We start from the raw sequence: 21,084 nt of genomic DNA on the forward strand, positions 1-21,084 counted from the left end.
CTGTGCTCCGCAACAAGAGAGGCCACGACAGTGAGAGGCCCGCGCACCGCGATGAAGAGTGGCCCCCGCTTGCCACAACTAGAGAAAGCCCTCGCACAGAAACGAAGACCCAATACAGCCAAAAATAAATAAATAAATTTAGAAAAAAAAAAAAGACTTTACTTGGGTGCAAGAATCCCAGTGCCACACATACGGGCTAAGGACTAAAAGAATGAGCAGCCATGTGTTAAACTTTTTTAATTTGTATAGTTGACCAGACACTCATTGTCAGTAAACAGTGAATTACGGCTGAAAAAACAAAAACGCTAGTGCAGTTTCAGACAGAATCTGAAAGGAAGAAAGTATGTCCCAGACAGGTCCATGGTGTATAATATCAACATCTGGGCCATTGCATCTAATTCTGGACACCATGTTTTAAGAGCCGCTTGAACACATTTAAAGAACAGTAAAAATGGTGAGGAGACCAATAACTATTTTATGAGCAGGAATGGAAGAAACATAAAGAGAGCTGAGCTCCTATGGATATAAACAATGAGTGAAATCAAAGAGCAAACTAAATCCTGCTGGACACAGAAAACGTCTGTGGCACATTACGGGGCCTGTTTCCATCACGGTGGGCCCAGAGCAAAAAGGATGTCTTCTACTGGTATTACAGAGAGTGAATGGCTCATCCTTCTAGAATGTAAAATAAATTTTTAAGGTGCACCCAGTGATATAGATCAAGTGCCTAAGAATAAATAAAAATATAATTAACTTTATAAGATTGAATGTACAAAGGGGTAGCATGCCAGAATTTGGGGAGGTGATGGAATTGTTCTGTATCTTGACAGTGGAAGTAGTTACATGACCCTACACGTGTCAAAATTCATAAATCTGTACACCAAAGAAGAATAACTTTTACTATTGTGAATTGTAAAATAAACAACTAGTCAAGACATTTTAAGTTTAAAATAAAACAATGCTAATTTTATCCAAAGAGAGCTTCTTGTTTATACTACACGACACACCAATTCCAGAGTAGAAAAAAGACACTCATGAGAGTCCAGGCCTTTAACCTTTTTGATGCTCTTTTGGTGGTTGATACACATCCTGGAGGTATTAAGAAAGGTCCATTTAAGTCTTTCCGGGGGGCAGGTGTTGGAGAAGAGAGATGATCTTCTCCTCCCCCTCCTGGCATAGGACAGATGAGAATATGCTCTATGATGCCTGGACAAGCCCGGTTGGCCCCTCGGCCTCTAAACCGTCTAAACTGAAAACTAAAAATAAACAAAAAAGAAAGAAATGCGCATTCACCCTTTCTCTTCCTCTTGTTTCTCCTTCCTTTAACCGTAGAACTTATTTATTATTGAGTTTCTAGGATCTTAGCCTGACCTGGAAGCCTAAACGTAAGATCATTTATTTGCTTAGAAAAGAAAAATAAATCTGTGTATGCATTCACATGAGCTTAGAGTTACATTTTCAATGTGATATAATTCTCATTTTATGTCTTTTTCTTACATAGTGTTTCATCAGCTAAGAAATAATGATGAAAAAAGTAAAAGTCAACTTATGAGTTTTCTAAGTTGGTGTAGTTTAAAGACACTGAGAGGGTTCAGTTATTATGCCAGCAGATGGAAAGTTTCACATTTCGCATATGAATTCCAAGCTGTAGATATAATAATTCGTAATAACTCATAATTCGTAATAATTCATAATTCCAGTGCCATTACTGCCCGACACATGAGCAGAAAATGCTGCCTGCAATAGAAGAGGGTTTTGTAAACAGGAGGCTCATGCTTCATTGTGTGACCGAGATGTGATGCCTAGCTTCCCGCTCCAGATGAAGCCGGCCCCCGGCCAGCCCAGGGCCCCTTGCCTCCTAAGGAAGACATCTGGGAGGAGGCCTTGACTCTCTTCTGCTCCACCACACTCCTTGGAGACTGCAAGATAGAACAATTGCCCAGTGGCTCCCATAGAAGATATATTAAACCAGGTACCTTCCACTCAGGGATGATCATACAAATCCCTTAGGCTTTATGAACACCTCAGCTCAGCCATCGGCAGAAGCCCAAGCCCCATAAGTCAGCCATCATCACCAAAACAACTAGGCACCTGCACTAATGTGACCCCATTCCCCTTCCTCTCCACACTTACGAATCCGGCAGTGTGTTCTGTGGAACTCACAGAGTATCATCAGACACTCCCTTCCCATCACTGGCTTCTCTAAGCTTTCTCTTCTCCCATGCCCTGTCTCAAACGTGGTTGTTCCATTAAAATGTCTCTTCCTCTTTCCCTGCTGCCCTCTGGACTGGTGGCTCTCTTTCCTCCCCCACCCCATTAACTTGGGGTCTGGAAATAAGGGTGTTGTCCTTCTATCTTCCCATTGCAGAGATAAAACTCTCAATTTTCTTCTCTAAACCTGTTTCTCCCCTAGGCTTCCTCAGCCCAGGAAATAACAGACATATCTACCAGATTGTTCAAAACTCTAGCAGTTACGTTTGATGAACTTCTTTAATCACACCAGCATTCGGTCCCTCAGAAAACCTATCAGTTCTATCTCCAAAACACATCCCAACTCTGTCCTATTCTCTCCACCTTCACCTTTGCCACTGTAATCCCAGCCCTGCCTACTCCCTCCTACCCTCTTTTCCTCCACGCTAACCCTCCTATGGTCCATCTCCACATAGGAGTCATCTTTCCTTTAAAGGACCATGATATCACATCTCTCTGCTTCTGAAAACTCACCAAGAGGCTCATTCCTTGCCTTACCTTGCAAATCCCTGTGTGATCTGGGCCCTGCCAACCTCTCTGCTTCCTCTTGTACCACTTCCAGCCTTGTCCACTGCAGTGGGTTCACTTGTGTCCCCAGAAAAGATATCTTGAGTTTCTAACCACCCCTCCCATACCTGTAAGTGTGAACTTATTTGGAAATAGGATCTTTGCAGATGTAATCAATTTAGATGATATCAACACAGGATGCCCTTCTCCAATGACTGATGTCCTTATAAGAAGAGGAAAAATACAAGTAAAGACAGAGACATAGGGACAACACCACGTGAAGACAGAGGCAGAGACTGGAGTGCTGGGTCTACCAGCCAAGGAACACCACGGATTTCCAGCAAGAACCGGAAGCTAGAAAGAGGCAAAGAAGTATCCTCCCCTGGGGTCTTCAGAGGAAGTATAGCCCTGCTGACAGCTTGACTTTAGACCTCTGGCCTCCAGACTGTGAGGCAATAAATTCCTGTTATTTTAAGCTACTTAGTTTGTGGTAATTTGTTAGGAAGCCCTAGAAAACTAACACACCCACTAAACTCAAGTTACCTTGGCTCCTTTGGGTTTCTTAAACACACCAAGCTTATCCCAGACCTAGGACTTTGTTCTAACTTTTCTCTTTGCCCAGAATGTTCTTTCCTTCTATCTTCATGTGACCATCTCCTCCGTGTCATTCAGCTCTCAGTTCAAATGTCACCTCCTCTATCACAAGCACTCAACCTAAAAGAGCCACCAAGAGACTTTCAATTACATTAACCTAATTGGTTACCTGTGTAACTTATATCTGATATGTTACATGACTATACATCATCTGTGTACCCTTCCAACAATAACACACACTCCATAAATAGTGACTTTGTCTGTCTTATTCATTGCTACATCCTGATTGCCCAGACAGTGCTTTATACTTAGTAGGTAGGGGACCGATTGGTCCCGGTTTATCTGGGACTGTCCTAGTTTTAAACCTTAAGAGTCTAGTGTCCCTGGAGGCCCCTCAGTCTTGGGAAAGCAGGGATGGCTTATCACCCTATTGGTAGACACTGTCAATCCAATTACCCATAATGCCAAGAACTGAATGAATGAATGAACAGTTTAAAGAAAGTTCTTACTCACTGAAATCTAACATGATGTAGTTGAGCATTTCAGTCACAGGGTGGCACTAGACTACTAGATTTATTAACACACCAACTTTAAGTCAACTTGATGTGAAGTGATATTACATTCTAAAGTATTAAGATATTCAGCTGTTTTTCATAGTACTATTAGAGTTTCTTTAAGACTGAAGTATAGAACTATATACTTTTGAGGAACTTTTGATTCCAGTGCTTATTTCTGACAATCATTAAATTTTTCCATATAGAAAAAAGATGAACCAGTTTGCAAGGCAGAAAATAGAGACACAGATGTAGAGAACAAACGTATGGACACCAAGGGGAGAAAGCGGGGTGGGGGAGGGATGAATTGGGAGATTAGTATTGACATAGATACACTAATATGTATAAAATAGATAACTAATAAAAAAAAGAAAAAAGGTGAGTTTATAAATACTATGACTAATTTGCATTTTTAATTTTATTTCTAAAACTTGTGTCACACTAACATGAAAAAATCTACCGTTGGACAGATAAAACTGTGACTACTGTAACATCTTGTACCCAGGGATTTAAAATATAGCAAGTATTTATGTATTCACTGTGCGACCACCTAAAGATTTTGATAGCTGCAGAAAAAAATCAACTTGCCAGAAAAATCGAATGTCAAAAATGTTCCAAAGCAAGCTTTCATCAAGTTTACAGATGTTGGGTAAGAGATAATCCCAACCCCATTTTTATCTTCTAGCAGAACCTTGTAAAGTCACCACGGCAAAAGAGTTCACCTCCAGAATCCTTGTCTGTAGAAGAGATTTACTACTCTGATTATTCCAGAAATTAAAATTTGCTCCAGGGAACAGCTGGGTTTTTTTGTTTGTTTGTTTTTGGTTTACTTCTCCTAGTATTAGATTTTTTTAAAAATCTTTTTAATTGAAGTATAGTTAATTTACGATGTGGTATTAGTTTCGAGTGTACAGCAAAGTGATTCAGTTTCAGTTTTATATATATATATATATATATATATATATATATATATATATATATTCTTTTTCAGATTCTTTTCCATTATAGGTTATTACAAGATACTGAGATATTGAGTATAGTTCCCTGTGCTATACAGTATTATTGTTTACCTATTTTACACATTCCAGGGAACAGTTTCTAAAACAGAGGTCATAATTTAAGGAAATTTCATCCTCTCTTATCCCCAGAGATTAAGGTAGTTCAATCTGATCTTGGCAAGACATGATACTATGTTTGTATCATGCAAGCAATAGTATATGTTATTTATAAAGAATATACCTAAAGTAAAATAATGGGCTGACAGATACCATGCCGAAATCCTCATGGTGGTGGCTTTCAGGGGGAAATTAGATCAGGGAGGAGGTCAAGGGGACTGCAGCTTAATCCGCATTATTTATTTTACAAAAGAAATGACAAAAGTTAGATATTTTCTTGTGTCTGCTAATGTTTGTTATATTATGTTCCATTGTTTTCTTTCTTTTTAACTTTTCCAATTAAAAGAAGAAGAAAGAAAGAAAGAAGTATTGTTCCCAAGGGTCAGTTGACTTTCCTGCAACAAGTCTGGCAAGTCAAGGAAGGAACAGAATATGGGGCTTCCCTGGTGGCACAGTGGTTCAGAATCAGCCTGCCAATGCAGGGGACACGGGTTCGAGCCCTGGTCAGGGAAGCTCCCACATGCGGCCGAGCAACTAAGCCTGTGCGCCACAACTACTGAGCCCGCATGCCACAACTACTGAAGCCCGCGTGCCTAGAGCCCATGCTCCACAACAAGAGAAGCCACCGCAATGAGAAGCCCACGCACCACAACGAAGAGTAGTCTCCACTCGCCGCAACTAGAGAAAGCCCACACGCAACAACGAAAACCCAACAACTGAAACTTTCATGAAGACATAAGAACCCAGGATGGGTTATTCCGATTGGAAACTGTTTTGTTTTGTTGGATATTTAATTTTTTTCTTCCAGTTTTATTGAGATGTAGTTGACATACAGCACTGTATAAGTTTAAGGTGTACAGCATAATGATTTGACTCACATACATCATGAAATGATGACCACAATAAGTTTAGTGAACATCTGTCTCATATAGATACAAAATAAAAGAAAAAGGAAAAGTATCTTTTCCTTGTGATGAGAACTCTTAGGATTTCCTCTCTGAACAAGTTTCATATAAAACATTCAATAGTATTAATTATATTCATCATGTTGTACATTGCATCCCTAGTACTTATTTCTCTTATAACAGGAAATGTGTACTTTTTGGCTGTCTTCATCCAATTCTCCCCTCCCCCAACCCCTGCCTCTGGTTACCACAAATCTGATCTCTTTTTCCATGAGTTTGTTTTGTTTTGTTTTTTTAGTTTGGGAAGGTTTAACGGAAGAATTGGTCCTACAGGACTGTGTTAGTTCCTAGGGCCCAGCATAGTGATTCAATATTTCTAGACACTACAAAACGATCACCGTTTTGGCTTAGATCACAAATCTAGCTACCATCTATCACCATACAAAGATATTACATCATTATTAACTCTATTTATTCTGTTATTTTATTCTGTTATTTCATACCCATGACACATTTATTTTGTAACTGGAAGTGTGTCCCTCTTAATCTCCCACACCTATTTCTCTAAATCCCAGCCCCCCCCACCCGCCACATTAGAAGTTTCAATGGGTCAGTGGATAGGTGGGTTTCTTTCTTTTTAAGCTTGTTATTAAAAAAGAGTGTTTTGCAAAATGCAGTTCTAATGAGAGCGTTATATAGGTAATGGCCTCACACACGAGAGAAATGGAGGAAGGATGGAAAGGGGAAGAGGTGGGAGGCTTGGAAAATGAGTCAGTGCAACTGGAAACCATTTACCACAAAACAGTTGAAGATGACAGACTCACGGGGAAATCTCTGGCATGTTTAAAATGTTCTTCTTGTGGTGACCGTTTTGCTTTATACAAATGCAGCATAATGCAGGCCAAAAACCCAAGGTTATGGGTGGGAAAAGTGTATGAAAAACTCTAGGCATCTTTCCTTGCTTTCAGTGTTTTTCAAGTAATTTTTAATGGCTTTGAAGTAGCTACTTTTTAGGGAAAAAATATGTTAAATATATCTTTATATAGTGAGATTCTTTTTCTTTAATATTCTTCAATATATTTATATCATTTGGTTTGGATCAGTTCAGATTCAGTGAAAAAATGCTGTCTTATCATCAATGAGGCTCTAATCCACATTCCTAATTCCCTTTCGGGAAACTAAAGCACACACAGAGGTAAATAAAATACAAAAACTATGCATTGATCCAACATCTTGTGAAAGGTAAACAGGAATGAACAGATGAAGCGTCCATATAATTCAAGTCTATTACAGATATACCCCATAACTTCGTATTTGAGCACTTTGAATAAAATGCTTTCTAAAATTTATTTTATACTTTACTCTTTTTTATAGTACAAAACCCAATTTAACCTTTTCTTTTCTTCACATTCAAAAATGCTAGTTGTTACTATACATAAAATAGATAATCAGCAAGGACCTACTATATGGCATAGTGAACTCTACTCAATACTATTTAATTACCCATATGGAAAAGAATCTGAAAAAGAAGAGATATATGTATAACTGAATCACTTTGCTATACGTCTGAAACTAACACAACATTGTAAATCAACCATACTCCCATATAAAATAAATTTTTAAAAAAAAAATGCTAGTTGTTTTCCTGACCAATGAGTAGAAAGGCATTCTCAGGAGCTACACTAAATGCTGTTTGCTTGTTTGTTTGTTTTTTGGTTTGTTTGCTAAGGATCTTATGTGCTTTGCTTGAAGGCTATCTTATTACTTGAATAGAGGTGGGAGTAGTAATACTTGTTGATACGTTGTTCATTGAGGGATGCATTTTTGTATATTTGTTTGTTCCTCAGATGTGTTTTTGAATAGTTGTGACTTAATAAGAGGCCCAAAGAAAGTGTACATTTAGGGCAGGAATCTACATAGACAGATTGGGTGGCAGGAATCTAAAAGATCCATGGAGTTCTCTACAGATCCCTGCAATTAATTAAACCCTCTCTCTTTTAGGGACAACAAGAAAAAAAGATACCCTTCAAAACTTTCATCTTCCAAAATATGTTGATGCAGAGTCTTGTAAGAAGGTAAATAGGTCCTGTTTTGATCAGAGAGGCAGTATATACAGTGGTTGGAAGCAGACTCAACAAGACTGGCGACACTTACTTGAATTCCTATGCCCCTATTGCCTTATCCATAAAATGGCCATTATACTAAGAGTACCTACCTCACAGAGTTTTCAAGAAGAAAAACATGAGTCAGGATTTGCAAAGCACTTAGAACTGTGTCTGGCACATAGAAAGTACAACTGTTATATAAGCCACATTATAGCAAAAAAAAAAAAATGCTAAGGCAACATTTTTTTTTTGTTCATATTCCTGACTGGAATATATGTGTTGTTGTTGTTTTCTCGGTGATTCTAAGAATAAATGTGTATCTGGGTGTGTAACCCTGCCCAGTGCCAGCTTCACCGACGTGCCACCCACCCAGGGCCCCCACGCCCATCTCAGAAGGTCCCCGTGCCGGGTTTAATGCTCCTGTCTTGAAATGCTTCTTACCTTTTGAACAAGGGGTCCCCATTTCATTTTGCACTGGGCCCTGCAAATGATGTCCCTGATGTTGATAATGACCAGCTAAAGTCCCTCTTCTGTTCTCCTTGGTTCTTTTAAGCCCAGAGGCCCTCAGCTGGTGGCAGCACCCTCTCTCTGCTCACAGGTGTGGGGTGGATTGCTTTGGACGACAGGAAACAATTGAAAGCTGTCAGGCACCTTGCGCTGTCTTTGCCCACAGCACCCAGCGGACTGCGGCAGCAGAGGGGGAGGGGCTGAAAGGCTTGCTTTGCTCCCTTCTCCCTGCCTCAGACTTCCAAAGGGAATGCATCTATAAATATGCCTTTCCAGAGAGAAGAAAAAAGAGTTTTTCCTTCTTGGACACACAACTTACACAAAACTACGCTTTATTCAGGGCCATTTCCCCTTGGGAGTTGAATGATCAAGTCCAGAGTTTCTCTTCTTCCCTTCGAGGTCTTACTTCCTTAGGAGGTGGCAGCAAAAGGCAGTAGGAGAGTCTTTCATTCTAGCTGCACCACCTCAGACAGGCAAATCAGCCAAGCACTCTTGGTCTCCCTTTCCAGTTGTTTTCAAATGAGGACAACAATAGTTGCAGATCCCCGGACCACGTGAGATCCAAAGAAGATAATGTTAAAAAAAAAAAAAAAAAAAAGTTATCATCTGGAAGGTGGGGGCAGTAGTCACAGCCTGAAATAATCTCCTCTGCTCTTCTTCCTGGGGGGGATGTGAGACCCAGTTACAAAGCAGCTGACTTCATTTTCCCAGTGGAAACTCTGAGCGCTGGGCACATTGTTACTCCATCAGAGTTTCATAGAAAAGGTTAAACAAAGGTACACACATGAAATAAATAATCACTGATTATGTATCTTCTTTGAGTGGATTACAGAAAAAAACACCAAGAAGTGGAATAAGAAACATGCATTTTCCTCAAAGAGTTCACACTACATGCAGGAGTGAGGACTGGGGGGTAAATATGTACCGTGCAGGATCGTGGGCATTTTAATTAAGGAAAATGTAGACAGTGCTGAGGCATCACCTGTTCTCCCAGAGGGCCTTGGGGAAGGCTTCAAAGGGGAGGCTAGAGGGAATTCACCATTCGTTCAGGGAGGAGGTTATTCTGGTCAGAGCAGAGACCCAAAATGGGGAATGTGCGTGGCATGAGAATTTGTCCATGTAGGGCATCTGTGGAAAGAAATAAGGGACAAGGAGACTAAAACAGGAGGATGGGGTGAGGACTTCTTTCTGTAGGTGAACCACTGGCCAGCCTTCACAGGTTTTTTTTTAATACAAGGTGCTGTGATCAGAATTGTTTAAGAAAGTAATCCTGGGGAATTCCCTGGCGGTCCAGTGGTTAGGACTCCACGCTTCCATTGCAGGGGGCATAGGTGCCATCCCTGGTCAGGGAACTAAGATCCCGCAAGCTGCTCAGGGTGGCCAAAAAAAAAAAAAAGAAAAGAAAAAAGAAAGTAAGCCTGGACATGGTATAGATTACACATTGAAGTGAAGAAATCAAGAATCAAGGAGGCGAGGGAATTTAGTAATAGACTATTCCCCAAGTGTCCATCCACTGGCGAATGGCTAAACAAATGTGGTCCCTCCACACAATGGAATATTATTTGGCCATAAAAAGGAACAAAGTACTGATACATATGGATGTATACGTATGGATATGGATGAACCTTGAAAACGATGCTAAGTGAAAGAAGCCAGTCATGAAAGATCATGTATGGTATGATTACATTCATATGGAATGGCCAGAATACACAGATCTAGAGAGAGAGAAAGTAGACTGTTGGTTGCCAGGGGCGAGGGGAAGAGAAGTTTGAGGAGTGAGTGCTACTTGGTACAAAATTGTTTTTTTGGGTGATGAAATGTTCTGGAATTAGATAGTGGTGATGGCGCACGACTCCACATATACTAAAAACCACTGAATTGGACAACTTAAAACTATACAAATTAAAATTTTTAAAAAGAACTGAACAGAATTAGAACCAGAGAAAATAAAGAAATAGGATGGGCTCCAAAATATTTAGGAGATGCATTTGTAAGAAAATGCATTTAGAAAATATGGCAATTAAAAAAAAAAAAAAGAGCTTTCCACCAGTCTTCCAACCAAAGGCTGGCTGGGGCTGAGACAGAGAACAGACAAAGGGGAAATATTCTTGCAAATACAGAGCTGCATTTCAGGTGTGGCAGGTCAGGCAGTGTTACACTAGGTTACATGAAGTTACTGCAGTTTATAGAGATGGAGGTCGTTAGCAGTCAGAAAAGAACAAACCATTTTTTGTGGACCTTTTAAGGGGCTACATTTAGCAGAAAAATGTGTTTTTAATTATTACCTACTTTTTGTTTTGTTTCAAGAGGAATTGTGAAGCCATTTATTAAAATGCATAATATACAAATGCTATAGGATAAACAGTGTGATTGAAGCAAAGGGATAGTAATAATAAAAATGGTCAGAGGAAGCTGGGGGATAAGTACTGTACAGCAATGTAACTCAGAAGATCTCTTGTACTTTCTGAAAGTGGGTGCAAACTGAGCTCTGAGGTTTTGTTTTTTTTTTTTTTTTTAACAGCAGGAACATGAAGTACAAGTATTTGAGAAGCCTGATCAGTTGGTTACAAGAGTCACTGGTCAATGAGGGATTTGGATTCTCGGCTTCCTGTTAATTGAGGTTTTGCTATATAAGGCTTTCCTGTTTTGCAGATGAAACCGCCACTGCTGTCACGTCCAGGTGTGTGTGTTTTGTGGCAAGCTGTGCCTCACCCACCAGGCCTGCGGGAGCCCTGCTGTTGAGCTCACAGAGCTGCAAGATCTCATCTGGTTCCAGGCACACTCTCCTCAGAAGGCAAGAGTCAAGCTTGGGAGACCAATTGCTGTTCCTTTCCAGCAGCAGCATTTAGCCACCCCAGCATTTGACCTTGGGCTCCTGTGTGTCTTCTCCAAAAAAAAAAACTGGGCCTCTGGAATATGTCAGTGAATTAAGAGAAGTGCCTTGACTACCAGAGTCTGAACATAAACTCCATCAGTTCTAAGGAGATGCCTAAAGTCTCATCCTTTCCCATCCCACCCACCCTCTGTGCCCTAAAATACAGCAGCAGCTAAACTGCTTTAGTATCCAATTGGCTACTAAAAATAAATTTAAAATACATTGGACAGTAACGCTAAATATGCAAAAAATAACAAAGGATACCTAGGGACTCATCTTAGTGCTGAAACACAATTGCTTCAGTTTCTCACAGCCAGCACAGAACTAAGGATTATTATCACCAACTGGGGTGGAGGGGTGGTTCCGGCTTTGAGATTCTGCTTTGATTTCTCTCTAGTAGGTCCAAGGGATGGACCTACTTTTAATCAGATGACAGCATCATCCAAACAAAGGCATTGCCTTTGGGATGGCATATTTTGCTGTTAAAGGGCAGCCCGAGGAACTAGAGGAGGGGGGGAGGAAGAGAGAAGAGAAGGCAAATAGGATGCAGTGAAGAAAGAAGTGCTTCTAAAAATAAACAAGCTACAAGGATATATCGTACAACACAGGGAATATAGCCAATATTTTATAATAACTATAACTGGAATATAACTTAAAAATTGTGAATTACTATGGTGTATACCTGAAACATATAATATTGTACATCAACTATACCTCAATAAAAAAAAAATTTTTTTAAACCTTTAAAAAGAAGTTCTTCTAACAATGTGGTGGCAACATTAGCAAACACCTTGAAATATCAAGTCATCTATTGCTTTCTAGAAAGGTCATGAGACCTCACCTGCCAGCTTGTCCTTTTTCAACTTACTGTTTTAGGTTTTAGTAATTACAAGAGTTTTGGTTTTTAAGCCATTGGATATAGAGCAGTTTCTAAGACAACACAAGCAATCTTGTAGGAAGGCACAAGGGTATTCTGGCCTTGGGAGACTCCAGTTCTAGCTCTGGCCCTGCGATTAACCAGCCCACTGGGCATAGGGCAGAGCCTCAGAGTCCTGATTTGTAAAAAGAGGTGTTTGACTAGACTATTCCAGTCACCCTTCCATCCTGAACTTCCTCTGATAACCTGATGCAGTGTAGTGACCAAGAATAAGGTAACTGGCATTGGATAATGCCTGCCTTGAATCACGGTTTTGCTATTTATTTTGTCACCATGCTAAGCCTCGGTTTCCTCATCTATAATACAAGTATAACGATAATGAATATATCACCTACTTCATAGAACAGTTATGGACACTAAGTAAGGATGTATATAAAATGCCTACCCAGGCACTGGCATATACGAAGCCTTAAAAAAAAAGCTGTTTACTGTTATCGGTATTAGGAATCACCTAGGATTTCCCTGGTGGTCCAGTGGTTAAGACTCCGCACTTCCAATGCAAGGGGCATGGGTTCGATCCCTGGTTGGGGAAGTTCCACATGTCACACAGTGTGGCCAAAAATTAAAAAAAAAAAAAAAGGAATTACCTAGAAGAAATAGACAGGTTCTAACACAGAAAGCACAAGTCACTTAACATTTAACAGCAAGGATGAAAATGAATCTTTTCATTAACCTTTTTTCTCATTTCAAAAGTAATATCTCATTCTAAGACGTTTAGAAAATATTTTTTAAGTATTAGTTCTTCTGAGGAAAGATACCCAGAAAGTGAGGCAGAATTTCTTCTAAAATACAACAACTTTGGAGGTAAAATGACCCAGTGATTTTAAACTGTACTATTACTGAATCCAAGTCTTTGAACCTTCAAAAGTCATCCATCCATTACGCCACAGAATGCACAGTTCTAAAATCCTACATACAATCACTATAATTCATGTTCTATCTTTTGGGGGGTTCTGCCATTTTAAAGATTATTTCTTTTCAAGGAGGAAAGTTATGGAAACCATTAGCAAAATGTTTCTCCTCGACCCCCTGCTTGCGACGGCCCCGTTTCCGGTCAGCAAGCAGCAGCTGTTTTTGATATCCAGTTGCCATCTTCGGCACCTGCCCACTCGGCCGGGCAGAGAGAATTTGCAGCAAGCATGGCCTCAGAGCCAGGAGCCTGGCAGCCTTCCAGGGTCTTGATACATGGCTAGGAACAAGATCCTGCCTTCCCATATCAACTCACCATGGCTTATAGGTGATGCTAATGAAGCAGCTCAGGAAGTAGTTATGAAGATCGATTTGTGCTGGAAACTATGGGAGATAGCTATGGGACTATAAAGAGGATGACAGAAGGTGTCACCAGGGTTTTCAGTCCTTGTGTCCCTGTAACTACACTATGAGTGTTGCAGTAAGATTTTATGATGCTAAAAGCCTACCAAAAACATCATCAGCCATAAAAAGGGTAAAAAGGAAATTTAGATATATGCTACAACATGGATGGACCTTGAAACCATTACACTAAGTGAAATAAACCAGACACAGAAGAACAAATATTGTATGAGTCCATTTATACACGGTCCCTAGAAGAGGCAAATTCATGGAGCCAGAAAGTAGAATTGGGTTACCATGGGTTGAGGGGAGGGGAGAAAGGGGAATTGTTGTCTAATGGGTACCAAGTTTATGTTGGGGAAGACAATGAAGTTTTAGAAATAGATAGTGGTGATGGTTACACAACACTGTGCGTGGATATAATGTCACTGAATTATACACGTACGTAGGTTAAAATGATAAATACTATGTTTTGTATATTTTACCACAACTGAAAGAAGCAAAGCAATCAAAGCAGTGGGGGAGGGGAAACTCTGTTAAATTCAGTTTCTCAGAGAAACAAGCAGCTTCAGATCCAACTTAAGCACTAATAATTTGAACAACTTGCTTCGCTATCACACACACCAGCTTCAAGGGAGTGGCTGTCTTTGGAAGGATGGAAAGGATAAAATGAACAGTGGAGAGTTACTTTGACTATCTCTGTAACTGTTTGTTGTTGTTGTTGTTTTTTTTTGGCTGGGCCATGCATCATGTGGGATCTTAGTTCCCCAAACAGGGATCAAGCCCGTGCCCCCTGCAATGGAAGAGCAGAGTCTTAACCACTGGACCACCAGGGAACTCCCTGTAACTCTTTATTTAAAAAAGATAAATCTGAACAAAGTATGGCAAAATGTTATCTGTTTGATCTGCAGTTGTTTATAAGTGTCTGTTACATCGTATTCTGTACTAAATAAACTTTTCACAACTTCGGCTTCTATCCTCATATCTCCCCCATCCTCACTTTCTGCTGACCTTGCTTCCTACTTCCCAGAGAACATGGACACAATGAGAACTTCCTGGGCTTCCCCCCCAACTCCATCAACCCACCCACCAATACCTAGACCCACACATTCTGCTTTCCTGCCCACTACCATACAGGAACTATCTAAATCCACTTCCTTCTTGGTCACTGGGTCCCACTGCCTGTCATCTATTCAAGACCATCTCTGAAGTAATTCTTTATTGCCTATCTCCTCTGCCAGAACATACTCTCCATAAAGGTAGGGATCTTGGGGCTTCCCTGGTGGCACAGTGGTTAAGAATCCTCCTGCCAATGCAAGGGACCCGGGTTCGAGCCCTGGTCCGGGAAGATCCCACATGCCCGCGGAGCAACTAAGCCCGTGAGCCACAACTACTGAGCCCATGCGCCACAACTACTGAAGTCCGTGTGCCTAGAGCCCGTGCTCCAAAACAAAGAGAAGCCACTGCAATGAGAAGCCTGCACACTGCAACGAAGAGTAGCCCCCGCTCGCCACAACTAGAGAGAGCCCACGTGCAGCAACAAAGACCCAACACAGCCAAAAATAAACTAAAATAAATAAATTAAAAAAAAAAAAGGTAGGGATCTTGTCTATAGAGTTCTCTGATGTATCCTAAGCATGGAGATCAGTTGCTGGCATGTAGTAGACTTGCAAAAGATATTTATTAAATGAATGAATATATTCTTTTTCTATATGTTTGAACTATTTCAATATTTTTAAAATGAAATATTTGAACAGATAAACTTGATTGCATAACCTGATGTCATGAAATATTTGGAATAAACGATTCTCCCCTGTTATTCCCATAAACCATTTAAATGTCCCAGAGGATTCCTTAAAACACTAAAAATAGAGTTGCCATAAAATCCAGCAATCCCACGCCTGGGCGTATATTTGGAAAAACAAAAACTCTAATTTGAAGAGATACATGCACCCCAATGTTCATAGCAGCACTATTCACAGTAGCCAAGACATGGAAACAACCTAAATGTCCATCAACAGATGAATGGACAAAGAAGATGTGGTATATATATACAATGGAATATATATATATATATACACACACATACAATGGAATACTACCCAATCGTAAAAATAAGAATGAAATAATGCCATTTGCAGCAACATGGATGGATGTAGAGATTATCACACTAAGAGAAGTAAGTCAGACAGAGAAAGACAAGTATCATATGAAAGTACTTACATGTGGAATTTAAAAAATGGATACAAATGAACTTATTTACAAAACAGAAAGAGACTCACAGACTTTGAAAACAAACATGGTTACCAAAGGGGAAAGGTTGAGGGAGACATAAATTAGGAGTTTGGGGTTAACAAATACACACTACTATATGTAAAATATATAAACAGCAAGGACCTACTGTATAGCACAGGGAACTATATTCAATATCTTGTAATAACCTATAGTGGAAAATAACCTGAAAAAGAATATATATATAATATATACATTATATATGTATGTATAACTGAATCACCTTGCTGTATGCCTGAAAGTAACACATTCAATTTAAAATTTTTTCTTTTAATTAAAAAAAAAATTTTTTTAAGAAAAAAAAAAAAGAAAAAGAAATGTCCCAGAGGTACAAGTATTTCAACAACCAAGCCTCATCTCCCAGAAGTCACACACAAAATACTTGGTCATCCATATGTCCCCAATATTGTTTTAGAAATAGGGCTGTCTCCCTTTCCATGGCACAGTGTCTCTGGACCTTGGACACCAAGGAATTTGTGCAGCTCACGTTCAAACACTGAAGAAATGTGAAAGTCATTTTAGTACAGACAAAATCAGAACCATTAGAATAGAAGGGGTTAAGAGCTGAATGCACTTTTTAGACAGCTGTTAAGTGCCAAGGCAAGTTCTCTGTGACTAATTATAATACTAAACACCTTTAGTCTGAATTACATATGCTATGTTTCTTAAAACACTAAATGAAGTGTGGGCTTAAGAGTACAGAAGTGGTTATTCTTTACTTGGTCTCTATACTTCCTGTCATCAAAGCAGAGCATGAAGATCATCATTAAAGAATTTTTTTCTTCTGACCTACTTGAGAACACTGTGAAATGATCAGTTGTAATACGTTCTGGAAACTTGACAATGTTGGCCTTAACAGTGACAAAAAAAAAAAAAAAGATGAAAAATATGTGTGTCTTGAGGGAGGTCTCTTTCAGCAGAACTGTATAGATACTTTTCTGTTTTAAAATTTTTCACTCTAATAAGTAACCTGATTCAAGTTGGAGGCTTGGGACAGCTTTTATGATCTATTCTAAATTACAATTAAGAATAGATTAAGAGCCTTTTTAGCTTGCACGTAAGCTAACGAAAATTTAAATTTACCTTTACATACTGCATATTTTATCTCTACAGCTAGTTTTTCCATTGCATCTTAAATCCAATACAGTTAGTACTGGGGGAAAGATTTTAAAGATGCTTTCCCTTTGGCACATGGTACTGCGATGTAGGAACAGCCTTGTGTACATTTTGGGAGTCGGGGTTAAGCTTTCAAGTTAAAGAATAGGATTTCTCTTTTATGTTCCATGACTTAATTTAGGGGAAAACCAGACTAGAGGTTAAGAACAGTTCATTAAGACTCAAGAATTCTAATCATGTCTCTGGGCTTGTCCTTAATCTAAAGCATTAAACGATAGCTTTCACTTCTCTGTGGCTCACTGTTTACATCTAACCTCGAGACAAAAATGCCACCCAGAGTTTGTTAGGTCGGGGATTCAGTTCCCCTCTAGAGTCTCTTTGGCAACTCAGCTCCACATGTACATTCAGGATTGACATGCTTAGAAGTTGAAGTCTGTCATTGTCGGTGCTACCAAATGATTTGTGTTTATAAACTTCCTTGTTCTTAGCACAAGAATAAGTAATGTTTTTCTATTTCTCTTTTATTAGAACAAGTAAATATTTACAAAGGAGATCCAAGTATGGTATTCATTACAGCCTAAAGTCGAGATACAGAGTGAAAACCATTTATGGTAAAGGATGTCAAATCTCTTAGCAAATTTCTTTTCAAACTACCTTAAAATTTAATCAAGTGTCATTTGTATAAACCCAACTCAAATCAAGGGGTCCTAATAAGCTTTTTAAAGATTAGTTGTTTTTGTCAAGTACTATTAAAATGGAAAAAAAAAGTACCATGTTTTCACTGATAGAAATGAGCTTATTTTAATATACAGTTGATATCAGAGTTCTACAGATTAGCAAATGAATATTAACTGTTATACTGGAGATATATCTATATCATACATACATGACTTGCCTTAATGTTCCATTATGAAGGCACTAAAAACCTTAGAATTAATTCAAGTATATTCTTTGTGTTTACAATGACATTTCCAAAAGAATGCTTTTTTAAAATCACTCAAATACTCTTTTGAGATTAAGACGTTTATTAATTTGTGTCCCATCTTACAGAGATCATGTCTTATTCATTTTTGCACTTCTAATAATTAACAAGATCCTGGGGATATATTTGACAATAATAAATATTTGCTGAGTAAAAATGCAGGCACACACTGACATTAGCAAGTCATATTTAGAAATCTGTCTCCCTCTTTAGGACACAAGTTTTCGACATGCACAACTGAGCACCAATTTGATCTGGAAAACTTGGTCCTTACGGTATTTCCTTTAAGACTGATTTGTAAGTTATCTCACTGCTTTTACTGAAGGTCATCAGTGGATCTGGGTTTTCTTACCTTTTCCCACTTCCCCTCGGGTCTTCCTCAGGGACCATCCCCAAGGAGATGCCCTTCTGTCTACATTGGCTTATCTTGTCTACAGAGATGTCCTGAAAGTCTCCTACAGGCAGCAATTGCACGAAGATGATCACTGATTGAGGGAAAGATGGACCCAGTCTTCTGCTAAACAGGAACTATCTTCCATCCACCAGGAGAAGGACTGATGCCCTAAGAACAGGATGGAATCATGGAAACCATCTGAAACCTGGAGGAACATGAGCAGCTTTTTATAGTGCAGGAAGGTGTAACCCTGCAGTCAGAGAAAATGAACGTAACTTCCCATGCTCATGGCCATTGCTTACAAGGCACACTGTTCAGAGTGATCATTAACAAACCCAGCCACTCATGTTGCATTATCTGGGGTTAAAGCTGATTGCTTAGCACACTTCTCTAAGCCTCTTTAGAAGCAGACGCCTTTACCATTGATCACATCTCACTAATCAGAGAATAATCTAGAGGTGACTATTCTAGACACCTTTTGATGCAAAGCAGCAATGATGTGGGAAACTTAGGCTTGGAAAAATGTCAGGTTTTTATTCACTCCTGTTTTTATTCTGATTAAAAACATAAGGCTGGGCCTAGGTCAATTTCACCAACCTCATAACTTGCTAGGAGTTCCAAAGGCAGATTTTGTAGTTACCTTACATGCGCAAAAGGCACACCCTACCTCGGTACCACTTCTGTTTCTGAGGTTCCACCTAAGTTTGTTTTTAATGAGTATAATCTCACATACCTCTTAAGATTGCGTCTCAAATAATTCCAGAGTCCCCTCTCTCCCACCTTCGTCTGTAAAGCAAAATATACTCTATGGGATTCAGAAGAAAAGACATTTTATTCTTCCCTTGAGATACCCATCTCATGCAGAACCTGCAGCTGGATCCTCCCCTTGTCTTTTATAATTTAGCCATGGCCTTGGGATCTGGGGACTCTTAGCCCCAGCTGTTTTCAGTGGCTTTCCTGAAAGCATTATGTACATTAAGACACTGAGCTCAATGGCCAGGTTAGACTTCCGGTTTCAGTGAAGGAAAAGCAACCTCATTAAGATAGATCTCTTTGTAAAAAGAGTACTTAATATTAACATCCTGGGGAAACCAACAGAACTTTCTGTTATCTGAATTCTTTCCACATATGGTTCAATGCACCGCTAATGGCTTCCATTTGAAAAAGCAAATTCATTTAGAAAGAAAGATGTTTTGTAATGTATGTAAGATTTCGTGTTCTTAAGAATACACCAGTTCTTTAGAATTTGAGTAAATCAATCTAAGAGTTGCCAGTCATAAGTTTTAAACATAATTAACCAGTATTTTATTATACTTAAAGTTGCAAACTTCATTGGTTCACAGTTGTGGGTTTATATACACACTGCTCAGTGAACTCTTTTACAAAAGTTAGAGGGATACGTGAGCACTGATAATTTTGTAAGATTAACATCATTTCTTAAAACATCTGCCTGAGAACCATCCTGCATATTCCCACACATTTTCCACGTTCACATCCCCTGCTGCAATGTCTTCTTCCATTTTGCAAAGGGCCCTACCTTCTACTCTGGTGCACTGCTCCAAGTACTAAAAATCTCTGTTAAAATGATGGGTGTTAAGGAAGCCATTTAATGAGAAATTAATTTGCTATAAACCTGCCTCACTACATATATTTCAATTAAGACCCAAATGTGACTTCAGCACCAAGAGTATTTTGGCTGAAGTCAGGATACTCCGAATTGAGATAGATGGCAGAGTAGAATGGTGGGAGAGACTTTTCCTTTTCCGTACTCTAGTTTCAAACAACACAGATCTCTTTTAGGAGAGAACCTTGTGAGCAAAAGCAAAGGAAGCTTCAAACTGAAAACAGCTTTCCCAGTGTTTAAGAGGTATACTTAAAAGTGTTATGAAATATGACTTCTGTTCATGAACTTGAAAACCTGATTTGGTAACAGTCAACATATACCCTAATCTCTCTTTGTGATTTTGAGTCAATTTCTTTTAGGGGGTTTGGTACATGAATAATTAGATCATAAACCAATTTAAAGTTTGAGGTTCTACCTCTACATTGTTGGTGGGAATGTAAATTGGTGCAGCCCCTATGGAAAACAGTATGGAGGTTCCTCAAAAAACTAAAAATAGAGTTGGCATATGATCCAGCAATCCCACTCCTAGGCATATATATGGACAAAACTATAATTCGAAAAGATACATGCACCCCTATGGTCATAGCGGCACTATTCACAATAGGCAAGACATGGAAACATCCTAAATGTTTTATCCATCGAATGGATAAAGATGTGATATATTTATATACACAATGGGATACTACTCAGCCATAAAAAAGAATGAAATAATGCCATCTGCAGCAACATGGATGGATCTAGAGATTATCATACTAAATGAAGTAAGTCAGACAGAAAGACAAATATTATATATCACTTATATGTGGAATCTAAAATATGACACAGATGGACTTATCTACGAAACAGAAACAGACTCACAGACATAGAGAACAGATTTGTGGTTGCCACGGGGGAGGAGAAAGGGAAGGATGGAGTGGGAGTTTGGGGTTAGCAGATGCAAATGATTATATAGAATGGATAAGCAACAAGGTCCTACTTGTTGTGTAGCACAGAGAACTATATTCAATATCCTGTGA

At 39.2% G+C, this 21,084-nt stretch overlaps 1 long non-coding RNA gene across 1 annotated transcript in view; it reads right to left on the reverse strand.

The window, feature by feature from the left end:
- The window catches only part of LOC309610317, a 39,910-nt gene that overhangs the window by 8,070 nt on the left and 10,756 nt on the right, over positions 1-21,084 (reverse strand). The window contains exon 2 of the long non-coding RNA XR_014233846.1: positions 158-21,084. This exon is cut by the window's right edge and continues 9,216 nt beyond it. This is a non-coding gene — a long non-coding RNA (uncharacterized lncRNA). The remainder of the gene's footprint in view (positions 1-157) is intronic.

Source organism: Balaenoptera borealis, assembly GCF_965194805.1.
Source record: "Balaenoptera borealis genome assembly, chromosome: 14".
Taxonomy (NCBI): Eukaryota; Metazoa; Chordata; class Mammalia; order Artiodactyla; family Balaenopteridae; genus Balaenoptera; species Balaenoptera borealis.